The sequence below is a fragment of the Oncorhynchus keta genome, unplaced genomic scaffold (genome assembly GCF_023373465.1).
Source record: "Oncorhynchus keta strain PuntledgeMale-10-30-2019 unplaced genomic scaffold, Oket_V2 Un_contig_15511_pilon_pilon, whole genome shotgun sequence".
Taxonomy (NCBI): Eukaryota; Metazoa; Chordata; class Actinopteri; order Salmoniformes; family Salmonidae; genus Oncorhynchus; species Oncorhynchus keta.
Genome location: NW_026279360.1, coordinates 30,137 through 44,190, shown reverse-complemented (window position 1 = coordinate 44,190; position 14,054 = coordinate 30,137). Strand labels below are relative to the sequence as shown.

Here is a 14,054-nt window from a genome sequence, read left to right as displayed (position 1 = left end):
TCTGAAGTAGTGTACCAGGAAGGGAATAGGGTGCCATTTGTCCGGAATAAGAACACTGTGTCCCTTCGTAGTGCACTACTTCAGACCAGGTCAGACCCTTCTTCTAAGTATGACATGTTTAAAGCGAGTCTGGTACATATTTCAGTGTTCGACCGACCATCAGGCGGTACCGGCCGGCTACCAGGCGGTACGTACCGACCACCAGGCGGTACCGGCCGGCCACCAGGCGGTACGTACCGACCACCAGGCGGTACCGGCCGACCACCAGTGACAAGAAAAACAAGTGCTACCCGTTGAATTGTTGATGAATTTATTCCCCATTTTAAATCAATGACGACAAAATGTTTCAGACAGGCGACAGACAAAAAAGGACACTTGGAAACAACCAAACCTAGAGATGAAGGAAAGAGCATCCTTTCACACCAACCGATGACGCCTTGTGGAAAACAGACTGTGTGACCTTACAGGCCCTCTCCCTGCATCCAAAATGGTGTGCTTCTTTTGAGCAGCTCTAGAAATATATATATCTATAATGCCTCTGAGAGGCTGTGAAGGGAGATATATTATCAAAGAAAGACAATTACTGAAGCAGACATTCCCTTTCGAGACAGTTGTGGGTGAACCCGGCAGCCATTTTGAGTGAGTGTAATTCCACGAGGGGGAGAAGGGAGTTGGAGTCCATTTACTCAGACAGGTACACAGTTGTGGGTGAACCCGGCAGCCATTTTGAGTGAGTGTAATTCCACGAGGGAGAGAAGGGAGTTGGAGTCCATTTACTCAGACAGGTACACAGTTATGGGTGAACCCGGCAGCCATTTTGAGTGAGTGTAATTCCACGAGGGAGAGAAGGGAGTTGGAGTCCATGTACTCAGACAGGTACACAGTTGTGGGTAAATCCGGCAGCCATTTTGAGTGAGTGTAATTCCACGAGGGAGAGAAGGGAGTTGGAGTCCATGTACTCAGACAGGTACACAGTTGTGGGTGAACCCGGCAGCCATTTTGAGTGAGTGTAATTCCACGAGGGAGAGAAGGGAGTTGGAGTCCTTTTACTCAGACAGGTAAAATAATGAATCTCACTCCAGCACAACATATTTCCATTTATCTTTTACAATAAATACAGTCTTACAAAGAAAAGAAAAGAGATGTGAACAAACATTCAGTAGAAACCCACAGACAGACAACACTAGGTTTAGGCAGTGAAAGGTGAGAACTAACTAGATGCTGTTGGGGGGAGGGTTTATCTAGTTCTCAGATTATCTGATAAAACTGACCCAGTCTTGCATTAACATAAAAGGGCCTGCGGCTAAAATAGCTCCCTATTCCCTACATAGTGCACTACTTTTGACCAGGGCCCTATGGGGGGGAACCCTATTCCCTACATAGTGCACTAGATAGAGAATATTGAGCCATTTGAAATTAAACCTCATCAACACCCCCCTTTGAAAACACGGTTTAACTCCTCAAGTTATCCCCGAGGGAGCTGGACAGAGAGCAGGTAGGGAAAAAAACAGTCCCTCGTCATACTAGTCTCCTAACACATTAATTAAAGGTCTCCTCTTGTCCCCAACCAGAAGAACCACAGTATCGCCAACCGTTTAAAACTTCAGCCTGCTTCCCCTCTCCTCTTCCCCTCTCCGTTTAAAACCTCAGCCTGCTTCCCCTCTCCTCTTCCCCTCTCCGTTTAAAACCTCAGCCTGCTTCCCCTCTCCTCTTCCCCTCTCCGTTTAAAACCTCAGCCTGCTTCCCCTCTCGTCTTCCCCTCTCCGTTTAAAACCTCAGCCTGCTTCCCCTCTCGTCTTTTAACTCAAACTGTAGCAGCAGTATTCAATCTAGAGGGAATGTTACTGAACCCCCCCAACAACAAGATGAATGCATATGGGTCACTCAACAAGTGTCATGTCTGCTAGGAGCAAGACAGTGGAGCCCATTGGACTTTCACAGTAATAATCACAACCACATTTTACATCTAAAAATGTGTGTTGCTATACCAACGCATGCAAATAAAACATTTCAACGGTCACATGTCTCTGTGTTACAGTGTGTCTAGTCCAGGTGTGTCTAGTCCAGGTGTGTGTCTAGTCCAGGTGTGTGTCTGTGTTACAGTGTGTCTAGTCCAGGTGTGTCTAGTCCAGGTGTGTCTCTGTGTTACAGTGTGTCTAGTCCAGGTGTGTCTAGTCCAGGTGTGTCTAGTCCAGGTGGGTCTAGTCCAGGTGTGTCTAGTCCAGGTATGTCTCTGTGTTAGTGTGTCTAGTCCAGTTGTGTCTAGTCCAGGTGTGTCTCTGTGTTACAGTGTGTCTAGTCCAATTGTGTCTAGTCCAGGTGTGTCTAGTCCAGATGGGTCTAGTCCAGGTGGGTCTAGTCCAGGTGTGTGTCTACTCCAGGTATGTCTCTGTGTTAGTGTGTCTAGTCCAGGTGTGTCTAGTCCAGGTATGTCTCTGTGTTACAGTGTGTCTAGTCCAGGTGGGTCTAGTCCAGGTGTGTCTGTGTTACAGTGTATCTAGTCCAGGTGGGTCTAGTCCAGGTGTGTGTCTAGTCCAGGTGTGTGTCTAGTCCAGGTGTGTGTCTAGTCCAGGTGCGTCTCTGTGTGACAGTGTATCTAGTACAGGTGAGTTTAGTCCAGGTGTGTCTCTGTGTTACAGTGTATCTAGTACAGGTGAGTTTAGTCCAGGTGTGTCCAGTCCAGGTGTGTGAAGATAAAACTTGTTGTAGATGACCCCTCTGGCATCACATGACAAAATGGCCTCCTATCCCCTTTCTAGTTCACTAGTTCCAGATGACATAGTTGGTCTAGTAGTGCACTAGATAGGGAATAGGGTCCATTCCAGATTGGAGAGTTGTCAGTGAGACAGGCAAGGATAAAGAGGGTTAAAATAAACATGACCTGGGGTGGAGGGGCTAGGGGCCTGGGGTGGAGGGGCTAGGGGCCTGGGGTGGAGGGGCTAGGGGCCTGGGGTGGAGGGGCCCTGTGGTGGAGGGGGTGGAGGGGCTACAGGACTGGCCCTGGGTGGAGGGGCTAGGGGCCTGGGGTGGAGGGGCTAGGGGCGGAGGGGCTAGGGCCCTGGGGTGGAGGGGCTAGGGGCCTGGCCCTGCGGTGGAGGGGTACAGGACTGGCCCTGGGGTGGAGGGGCTAGGGGTACAGGACTGGCCCTGGGGTGGAGGGGCTAGGGGTACAGGACTGGCCCTGGGGTGGAGGGGCTAGGGGCCTGGCCCTGGGGTGGAGGGGCTAGGGGCCTGGGGTGGAGGGGCTAGGGGACTGGGCTGGAGGGGCTAGGGACCTGGCCCTGGGGTGGAGGGGTACAGGACTGGCCCTGGGGTGGAGGGGTACAGGACTGGCCCTGGGGTGGAGGGGTACAGGACTGGCCCTGTGGTGGCGGGGTACAGGACTGGCCCTGTGGTGGCGGGGTACAGGACTGGCCCTGTGGTGGCGGGGTACAGGACTGGCCCTGGGGTGGCGGGGGTACAGGACTGGCCCTGGGGTGGAGGGGTACAGGACTGGCCGTGTGGTGGCGGGGTACAGGACTGGCCCTGTGGTGGCGGGGTACAGGACTGGCCCTGTGGTGGCGGGGTACAGGACTGGCCCTGTGGTGGCGGGGTACAGGACTGGCCCTGTGGTGGCGGGGTACAGGACTGGCACTGGGGTGGAGGGGTACAGGACTGGCCCTGGGGTGGAGGGGTACAGGACTGGCCCTGGGGTGGAGGGGTACAGGACTGGCCCTGGGGTAGAGGGGGTACAGGACTGGCCCTGGGGTAGAGGGGTACAGGACTGGCCCTGGGGTAGAGGGGTACAGGACTGGCCCTGGGGTAGAGGGGTACAGGACTGGCCCTGGGGTGGAGGGGTACAGGACTGGCCCTGGGGTGGAGGGGTACAGGACTGGCCGTGTGGTGGCGGGGTACAGGACTGGCCCTGTGGTGGCGGGGTACAGGACTGGCCCTGTGGTGGAGGGGTACAGGACTGGCCCTGGGGTGGAGGGGTACAGGACTGGCCCTGTGGTGGCGGGGTACAGGACTGGCCCTGTGGTGGCGGGGTACAGGACTGGCCCTGTGGTGGCGGGGTACAGGACTGGCCCTGGGGTGGAGGGTACAGGACTGGCCCTGGGGTGGAGGGGTACAGGACTGGCCCTGGGGTGGAGGGGTACAGGACTGGCCGTGTGGTGGCGGGGTACAGGACTGGCCCTGTGGTGGCGGGGTACAGGACTGGCCCTGTGGTGGCGGGGTACAGGACTGGCCCTGTGGTGGCGGGGTACAGGACTGGCCCTGTGGTGGAGGGGTACAGGACTGGCCCTGGGGTGGAGGGGTACAGGACTGGCCCTGGGGTGGAGGGGTACAGGACTGGCCCTGGGGTAGAGGGGTACAGGACTGGCCCTGGGGTAGAGGGGTACAGGACTGGCCCTGGGGTAGAGGGGTACAGGACTGGCCCTGGGGTAGAGGGGGGGTACAGGACTGGCCCTGGGGTAGAGGGGTACAGGACTGGCCCTGGGGTGGAGGGGTACAGGACTGGCCCTGGGGTGGAGGGGTACAGGACTGGCCGTGTGGTGGCGGGGTACAGGACTGGCCCTGTGGTGGCGGGGTACAGGACTGGCCCTGTGGTGGAGGGGTACAGGACTGGCCCTGGGGTGGAGGGGTACAGGACTGGCCCTGGGGTGGAGGGGTACAGGACTGGCCCTGGGGTAGAGGGGTACAGGACTGGCCCTGTGGTGGCGGGGTACAGGACTGGCCCTGTGGTGGCGGGGTACAGGACTGGCCCTGGGGTGGAGGGGTACAGGACTGGCCCTGGGGTGGAGGGGTACAGGACTGGCCCTGTGGTGGCGGGGTACAGGACTGGCCCTGGGGTGGAGGGGTACAGGACTGGCCCTGTGGTGGCGGGGTACAGGACTGGCCCTGTGGTGGCGGGGTACAGGACTGGCACTGGGGTGGAGGGGTACAGGACTGGCCCTGGGGTGGAGGGGTACAGGACTGGCCCTGGGGTGGAGGGGTACAGGACTGGCCCTGGGGTAGAGGGGTACAGGACTGGCCCTGGGGTAGAGGGGTACAGGACTGGTCCTGGGGTAGAGGGGCTAGGGGTACAGGACTGGCCCTGGGGTGGAGGGGTACAGGACTGGCCCTGGGGTGGAGGGGTACAGGACTGGCCCTGGGGTGGAGGGGTACAGGACTGGCCCTGGGGTGGAGGGGTACAGGACTGGCCCTGGGGTGGAGGGGTACAGGACTGGCCCTGTGGTGGAGGGGTACAGGACTGGCCCTGTGGTGGCGGGGTACAGGACTGGCCCTGTGGTGGCGGGGTACAGGACTGGCCCTGTGGTGGCGGGGTACAGGACTGGCCCTGTGGTGGCGGGGTACAGGACTGGCCCTGGGGTGGAGGGGTACAGGACTGGCCCTGGGGTGGAGGGGTACAGGACTGGCCCTGGGGTGGAGGGGTACAGGACTGGCCCTGGGGTGGAGGGGTACAGGACTGGCCCTGGGGTGGAGGGGTACAGGACTGGCCCTGGGGTAGAGGGGTACAGGACTGGTCCTGGGGTGGAGGGGTACCCTGGGGTGGAGGGGCTAGGGGCCTGGTCCTGGGGTGGAGGGGCTAGGGGTACAGGACTGGCCCTGGGGTGGAGGGGTACAGGACTGGCCCTGGGGTGGAGGGGTACAGGACTGGCCCTGGGGTGGAGGGGTACAGGACTGGCCCTGGGGTGGAGGGGGTATAGGACTGGTCCTGGGGTAGATGGGTACCCTGGGGTGGAGGGGCTAGGGGCCTGGTCCTGGGGTGGAGGGGCTAGGGGTACAGGACTGGCCCTGGGGTGGAGGGGTACAGGAATGGCCCTGGGGTAGAGGGGTACAGGACTGGACCTGGGGTGGAGGGGTACAGGACTGGCCCTGGGGTGGAGGGGGGGGACTGGACCTGGGGTAGAGGGGTACAGGACTGGCCCTGGGGTGGAGGGGGGTACAGGACTGGCCCTGTGGTGGAGGGGTACAGGACTGGCCCTGGGGTGGAGGGGTACAGGACTGGCCCTGGGGTGGAGGGGTACAGGACTGGCCCTGGGGTGGAGGGGTACAGGACTGGCCCTGGGGTGGAGGGGTACAGGACTGGACCTGGGGTAGAGGGGTACAGGACTGGCCCTGGGGTGGAGGGGTACAGGACTGGCCCTGGGGTGGAGGGGTACAGGACTGGCCCTGGGGTGGAGGGGTACAGGACTGGCCCTGGGGTGGAGGGGTACAGGACAGGCCCTGGGGTTAGTTGATAGGCAGAAGGGTGGAGTGGGGGCAGCCTGTACCCCCCTCCAGGTGGCTCGTCCTCTAAGCTTTCTTCTCCTCCAGTATGTTGTGCAGCTCATCAGCGTCCTCTCCTGTTTTGACCCTGATCAGCATGGCGACAGGGTTGGTAGGGTCGTTGTGGTCCACGACAGGGTTAGGAACACACATCACCATCACGTTGTTCTTCCCCATTCTGGAACAGAGGATGGAGGGCTGGACCAGGATGTTCAACAGGATGTTACCTGGAGGAGAGAGAGAGGGGGGGGGGGGGTGTTATTGATGAGGGCTGAACCAGGATGTTCAACAGGATGTTACCTGGAGGAGAGAGAGAGGGGGGGGTGTTATTGATGAGGGCTGAACCAGGATGTTCAACAGGATGTTACCTGGAGGAGGGAGAGAGAGGGGGGTGTTATTGATGAGGGCTGAACCAGGATGTTCAACAGGATGTTACCTGGAGGAGAGAGAGAGGGGGGGTGTTATTGATGAGGGCTGGACCAGGATGTTCAACAGGATGTTTCCTGGAGGAGAGAGAGAGGGGGTGTTATTGATGAGGGCTGAACCAGGATGTTCAACAGGATGTTACCTGGAGGAGAGAGAGGGGGGGGGTGTTATTGATGAGGGCTGGACCAGGATGTTCAACAGGATGTTACCTGGAGGAGAGAGAGAGGGGTGTTATTGATACCAGGATGTTAATAACATACCCAGGTTGGTGTCAGCAGTCTCTAGATAAGGGTTAATAACATACCCAGGTTGGTGTCAGCAGTCTCTAGATAAGGTTTAATCAGGTTAATAACATACCCAGGTTGGTGTCAGCGGTCTCTAGATAAGGTTTAATCAGGTTTAATAACATACCCAGGTTGGTGTCAGTGGTCTCTAGATAAGGTTTAATAACATACCCAGGTTGGTGTCAGCGGTCTCTAGATAAGGGTTAATAACATACCCAGGTTGGTGTCAGCGGTCTCTAGATAAGGGTTAATCAGGTTTAATAACATACCCAGGTTGGTGTCAGTGGTCTCTAGATAAGGGTTAATCAGGTTTAATAACATACCCAGGTTGGTGTCAGTGGTCTCTAGATAAGGGTTAATCAGGTTTAATAACATACCCAGGTTGGTGTCAGTGGTCTCTAGATAAGGGTTAATCAGGTTTAATAACATACCCAGGTTGGTGTCAGCTGTCTCTAGATAAGGGTTAATCAGGGTTAATAACATACCCAGGTTGGTGTCAGCGGTCTCTAGATAAGGTTTAATCATACCCAGGTTGGTGTCAATTTAATCAGGTTTAATAACCAGGTTGGTGTCAGTGGTCTCTAGATAAGGTTTAATAAATAACATACCCAGGTTGGTGTCAGCGGTCTCTAGATAAGGTTTAATCAGGTTTAATAACATACCCAGGTTGGTGTCAGCGGTCTCTAGATAAGGTTTAATCAGGTTTAATAACATACCCAGGTTGGTGTCAGCGGTCTCTAGATAAGGTTTAATCAGGTTTAATAACATACCCAGGTTGGTGTCAGCAGTCTCTAGATAAGGTTTAATAACATACCCAGGTTGGTGTCAGTGGTCTCTAGATAAGGGTTAATCAGGTTTAATAACATACCCAGGTTGGTGTCAGCAGTCTCTAGATAAGGGTTAATCAGGTTTAATAACATACCCAGGTTGGTGTCAGTGGTCTCTAGTCTCTAGATAAGGTTTAATAACATACCCAGGTTGGTGTCAGTGGTCTCTAGATAAGGTTTAATCAGGTTTAATAACATACCCAGGTTGGTGTCAGGTTGGTGTCAGGTTGGTCTCTAGATAAGGTTTAATCAGGTTTAATAACATACCCAGGTTGGTGTCAGCGGTCTCTAGATAAGGTTTAATCAGGTTTAATAACATACCCAGGTTGGTGTCAGTGGTCTCTAGATAAGGTTTAATCAGGTTTAATAACATACCCAGGTTGGTGTCAGTGGTCTCTAGATAAGGTTTAATCAGGTTTAATAACATACCCAGGTTGGTGTCAGTGGTCTCTAGATAAGGTTTAATAACATACCCTGGTTGGTGTCAGCGGTCTCTAGATAAGGTTTAATCAGGTTTAATAACATACCCAGGTTGGTGTCAGCGTTCTCTAGATAAGGTTTAATAACATACCCAGGTTGGTGTCAGTGGTCTCTAGATAAGGGTTAATCAGGTTTAATAACATACCCAGGTTGGTGTCAGTGGTCTCTAGATAAGGGTTAATCAGGTTTAATAACATACCCAGGTTGGTGTCAGCGGTCTCTAGATAAGGGTTAATAACATACCCAGGTTGGTGTCAGCGGTCTCTAGATCAGGTTTAATAACATACCCAGGTTGGTGTCAGCGGTCTCTAGATAAGGTTTAATAACATACCCAGGTTGGTGTCAGCGGTCTCTAGATAAGGGTTAATCAGGTTTAATAACATACCCAGGTTGGTGTCAGTGGTCTCTAGATAAGGTTTAATAACATACCCAGGTTGGTGTCAGTGGTCTCTAGATAAGGTTTAATAACATACCCAGGTTGGTGTCAGCGGTCTCTAGATAAGGTTTAATAACATACCCAGGTTGGTGTCAGTGGTCTCTAGATAAGGGTTAATCAGGTTTAATAACATACCCAGGTTGGTGTCAGCGGTCTCTAGATAAGGTTTAATAACATACCCAGGTTGGTGTCAGTGGTCTCTAGATAAGGGTTAATCAGGTTTAATAACATACCCAGGTTGGTGTCAGCAGTCTCTAGATAAGGGTTAATCAGGTTTAATAACATACCCAGGTTGGTGTCAGCGGTCTCTAGATAAGGGTTAATAACATACCCAGGTTGGTGTCAGCGGTCTCTAGATAAGGGTTAATAATAACATACCCAGGTTGGTGTCAGCAGTCTCTAGATAAGGGTTAATCAGGGTTAATAACATACCCAGGTTGGTGTCAGTGGTCTCTAGATAAATCAGGTTTAATAACATACCCAGGTTGGTGTCAGTGGTCTCTAGATAAGGGTTAATCAGGTTTAATAACATACCCAGGTTGGTGTCAGTGGTCTCTAGATAAGGTTTAATCAGGGTTAATAACATACCCAGGTTGGTGTCAGTGGTCTCTAGATAAGGTTTAATCAGGTTTAATAACATACCCAGGTTGGTGTCAGCGGTCTCTAGATAAGGTTTAATTTAATAACAGGTTTAATAACAATACCCAGGTTGGTGTCAGCGGTCTCTAGATAAGGTTTAATAACATACCCAGGTTGGTGTCAGCGGTCTCTAGATAAGGCTTAATAACATACCCAGGTTGGTGTCAGCGGTCTCTAGATAAGGTTTAATAACATACCCAGGTTGGTGTCAGCAGTCTCTAGATAAGGGTTAATAACATACCCAGGTTGGTGTCAGTGGTCTCTAGATAAGGGTTAATCAGGTTTAATATACCCAGGTTGGTGTCAGCGGTCTCTAGATAAGGTTTAATCAGGTTTAATAACATACCCAGGTTGGTGTCAGCGGTCTCTAGATAAGGTTTAATAACATACCCAGGTTGGTGTCAGCGGTCTCTAGATAAGGTTTAATAACATACCCAGGTTGGTGTCAGTGGTCTCTAGATAAGGGTTAATAAATAACATACCCAGGTTGGTGTCAGCGGTCTCTAGATAAGGGTTAATCAGTTTAATAACAAGTGGTCTCTAGATAAGTTAATAAATAACATACCCAGGTTGGTGTCAGCGGTCTCTAGATAAGGGTTAATCAGGTTTAATAACATACCCAGGTTGGTGTCAGTGGTCTCTAGATAAGGGTTAATCAGGTTTAATAACATACCCAGGTTGGTGTCAGCAGTCTCTAGATAAGGGTTAATCAGGTTTAATAACATACCCAGGTTGGTGTCAGTGGTCTCTAGATAAGGTTTAATAACATACCCAGGTTGGTGTCAGCAGTCTCTAGATAAGGGTTAATCAGGTTTAATAACATACCCAGGTTGGTGTCAGCGGTCTCTAGATAAGGGTTAATAACAGGTTTAATCTCTAACATACCCAGGTTGGTGTCAGTGGTCTCTAGATAAGGTTTAATAACATACCCAGGTTGGTGTCAGCAGTCTCTAGATAAGGTTTAATAACATACCCAGGTTGGTGTCAGCGGTCTCTAGATAAGGGTTAATCAGGTTTAATAACATACCCAGGTTGGTGTCAGCGGTCTCTAGATAAGGGTTAATCAGGTTTAATAACATACCCAGGTTGGTGTCAGTGGTCTCTAGATAAGGGTTAATCAGGTTTAATAACATACCCAGGTTGGTGTCAGCGTCTCTAGATAAGGGTTAATCAGGTTTAATAACATACCCAGGTTGGTGTCAGTGGTCTCTAGATAAGGTTTAATAACATACCCAGGTTGGTGTCAGCTGTCTCTAGATAAGGGTTTAATCAGGTTTAATAACATACCCAGGTTGGTGTCAGCGGTCTCTAGATAAGGGTTAATAGGTTTAATAACATACCCAGGTTGGTGTCAGCGGTCTCTAGATAAGGGTTAATCAGGTTTAATAACATACCCAGGTTGGTGTCAGCTGTCTCTAGATAAGGGTTAATCAGGTTTAATAACATACCCAGGTTGGTGTCAGCGGTCTCTAGATAAGGGTTAATCAGGTTTAATAACATACCCAGGTTGGTGTCAGTGGTCTCTAGATAAGGGTTAATCAGGTTTAATAACATACCCAGGTTGGTGTCAGCTGTCTCTAGATAAGGGTTAATCAGGTTTAATAACATACCCAGGTTGGTGTCAGCGGTCTCTAGATAAGGGTTAATCAGGTTTAATAACATACCCAGGTTGGTGTCAGCTGTCTCTAGATAAGTTAATCTTTAATAACATAGGTTGGTGTCAGTGGTCTCTAGATAAGGTTAATCAGGTTTAATAACATACCCAGGTTGGTGTCAGTGGTCTCTAGATAAGGTTTAATAACATACCCAGGTTGGTGTCAGCAGTCTCTAGATAAGGGTTAATCAGGTTTAATAACATACCCAGGTTGGTGTCAGCGGTCTCTAGATAAGGGTTAATAACATACCCAGGTTGGTGTCAGCGGTCTCTAGATAAGGGTTAATCAGGTTTAATAACATACCCAGGTTGGTGTCAGCGGTCTCTAGATAAGGGTTAATCAGGTTTAATAACATACCCAGGTTGGTGTCAGCGGTCTCTAGATAAGGGTTAATCAGGTTTAATAACATACCCAGGTTGGTGTCAGTGGTCTCTAGATAAGGGTTAATCAGGTTTAATAACATACCCAGGTTGGTGTCAGTGGTCTCTAGATAAGGGTTAATCAGGTTTAATAACATACCCAGGTTGGTGTCAGCGGTCTCTAGATAAGGTTTAATCAGGTTTAATAACATACCCAGGTTGGTGTCAGCGGTCTCTAGATAAGGTTTAATCAGGTTTAATAACATACCCAGGTTGGTGTCAGCGGTCTCTAGATAAGGGTTAATCAGGTTTAATAACATACCCAGGTTGGTGTCAGCAGTCTCTAGATAAGGGTTAATAACATACCCAGGTTGGTTAATAACATACCCAGGTTGGTGTCAGCGGTCTCTAGATAAGGTTTAATCAGGTTTAATAACATACCCAGGTTGGTGTCAATCTCTAGATAAGGTTTAATAACATACCCAGGTTGGTGTCAGCGGTCTCTAGATAAGGGTTAATCAGGTTTAATAACATACCCAGGTTGGTGTCAGCGGTCTCTAGATAAGGGTTAATCAGGTTTAATAACATACCCAGGTTGGTGTCAGCGGTCTCTAGATAAGGGTTAATAATAACATACCCAGGTTGGTGTCAGCAGTCTCTAGATAAGGGTTTAATAACATACCCAGGTTGGTGTCAGCAGTCTCTAGATAAGGGTTAATCAGGTTTAATAACATACCCAGGTTGGTGTCAGTGGTCTCTAGATAAGGGTTAATCAGGTTTAATAACATACCCAGGTTGGTGTCAGTGGTCTCTAGATAAGGTTTAATCAAATAACATACCCAGGTTGGTGTCAGCGGTCTCTAGATAAGGTTTAATAACATACCCAGGTTGGTGTCAGCGGTCTCTAGATAAGGTTTAATAACATACCCAGGTTGGTGTCAGCGGTCTCTAGGGTTTAATAACATACCCAGGTTGGTGTCAGTAGATAAGGTTTAATCAGGTTTAATAACATACCCAGGTTGGTGTCAGCGGTCTCTAGATAAGGTTTAATCAGGTTTAATAACATACCCAGGTTGGTGTCAGCAGTCTCTAATAACATACCCAGGTTGGTGTCAGTGGTCTCTAGATCAATTTAATAACATACCCAGGTTGGTGTCAGCGGTCTCTAGATAAGGGTTAATCAGGTTTAATAACATACCCAGGTTGGTGTCAGCGGTCTCTAGATAAGGTTTAATCAGGTTTAATAACATACCCAGGTTGGTGTCAGCGGTCTCTAGATAAGGTTTAATAACATACCCAGGTTGGTGTCAGTGGTCTCTAGATAAGGTTTAATCAGGTTTAATAACATACCCAGGTTGGTGTCAGCAGTCTCTAGATAAGGTTTAATCAGGTTTAATAACATACCCAGGTTGGTGTCAGCGGTCTCTAGATAAGGTTTAATCAGGTTTAATAACATACCCAGGTTGGTGTCAGTGGTCTCTAGATAAGGTTTAATCAGGTTTAATAACATACCCAGGTTGGTGTCAGCGGTCTCTAGATAAGGTTTAATAACATACCCAGGTTGGTGTCAGCGGTCTCTAGATAAGGTTTAATCAGGTTTAATAACATACCCAGGTTGGTGTCAGCGGTCTCTAGATAAGGTTTAATCAGGTTTAATAACATACCCAGGTTGGTGTCAGTGGTCTCTAGATAAGGGTTAATAAATAACATACCCAGGTTGGTGTCAGCGGTCTCTAGATAAGGTTTAATAACATACCCAGGTTGGTGTCAGTGTCTCTAGATAAGGTTTAATCAGGGTTAATAACATACCCAGGTTGGTGTCAGTGGTCTCTAGATAAGGGTTAATCAGGTTTAATAACATACCCAGGTTGGTGTCAGCGGTCTCTAGATAAGGGTTAATCAGGTTTAATAACATACCCAGGTTGGTGTCAGTGGTCTCTAGATAAGGGTTAATCAGGTTTAATAACATACCCAGGTTGGTGTCAGCGGTCTCTAGATAAGGTTTAATAACATACCCAGGTTGGTGTCAGAGATAAGGTTAATCAGGTTTAATAACATACCCAGGTTGGTGTCAGCGGTCTCTAGATAAGGGTTAATCAGGTTTAATAACATACCCAGGTTGGTGTCAGCGGTCTCTAGATAAGGGTTAATCAGGTTTAATAACATACCCAGGTTGGTGTCAGCTGTCTCTAGATAAGGGTTAATCAGGTTTAATAACATACCCAGGTTGGTGTCAGCAGTCTCTAGATAAGGGTTAATCAGGTTTAATAACATACCCAGGTTGGTGTCAGCGGTCTCTAGATAAGGTTTAATAACATACCCAGGTTGGTGTCAGCGGTCTCTAGATAAGGGTTAATCAGGGTTAATAACATACCCAGGTTGGTGTCAGCGGTCTCTAGATAAGGGTTAATCAGGTTTAATAACATACCCAGGTTGGTGTCAGCGGTCTCTAGATAAGGTTTAATAACATACCCAGGTTGGTGTCAGCGGTCTCTAGATAAGGTTTAATAACATACCCAGGTTGGTGTCAGCGGTCTCTAGATAAGGTTTAATAACATACCCAGGTTGGTGTCAGCGGTCTCTAGATAAGGGTTAATCAGGTTTAATAACATACCCAGGTTGGTGTCAGCGGTCTCTAGATAAGGGTTAATCAGGTTTAATAACATACCCAGGTTGGTGTCAGCGGTCTCTAGATAAGG

General features: G+C 50.0%; 2 long non-coding RNA genes across 3 annotated transcripts; one reads left to right on the top strand and one right to left on the bottom strand.

Moving 5' to 3' along the window:
* Positions 1 to 293: 293 nt before the first annotated feature.
* On the bottom strand, positions 294 to 2,956 carry LOC127919004 (uncharacterized). The gene is made up of 2 exons (XR_008101671.1): positions 1,775 to 2,956; positions 294 to 1,731 (listed from the first exon to the last, which is right to left on the bottom strand). It is a non-coding gene; the product is annotated as an uncharacterized LOC127919004 (long non-coding RNA).
* Positions 2,056 to 2,565, top strand: LOC127919005 (uncharacterized). Of its 2 annotated transcripts, none has more exons than XR_008101672.1 (3): positions 2,056 to 2,132; positions 2,196 to 2,381; positions 2,428 to 2,565. It is a non-coding gene; the product is annotated as an uncharacterized LOC127919005 (long non-coding RNA). The 2 variants fall into 2 exon arrangements; XR_008101673.1 differs by having other exon boundaries at positions 2,070 to 2,210; positions 2,272 to 2,381.
* Positions 2,957 to 14,054: the final 11,098 nt, after the last annotated feature.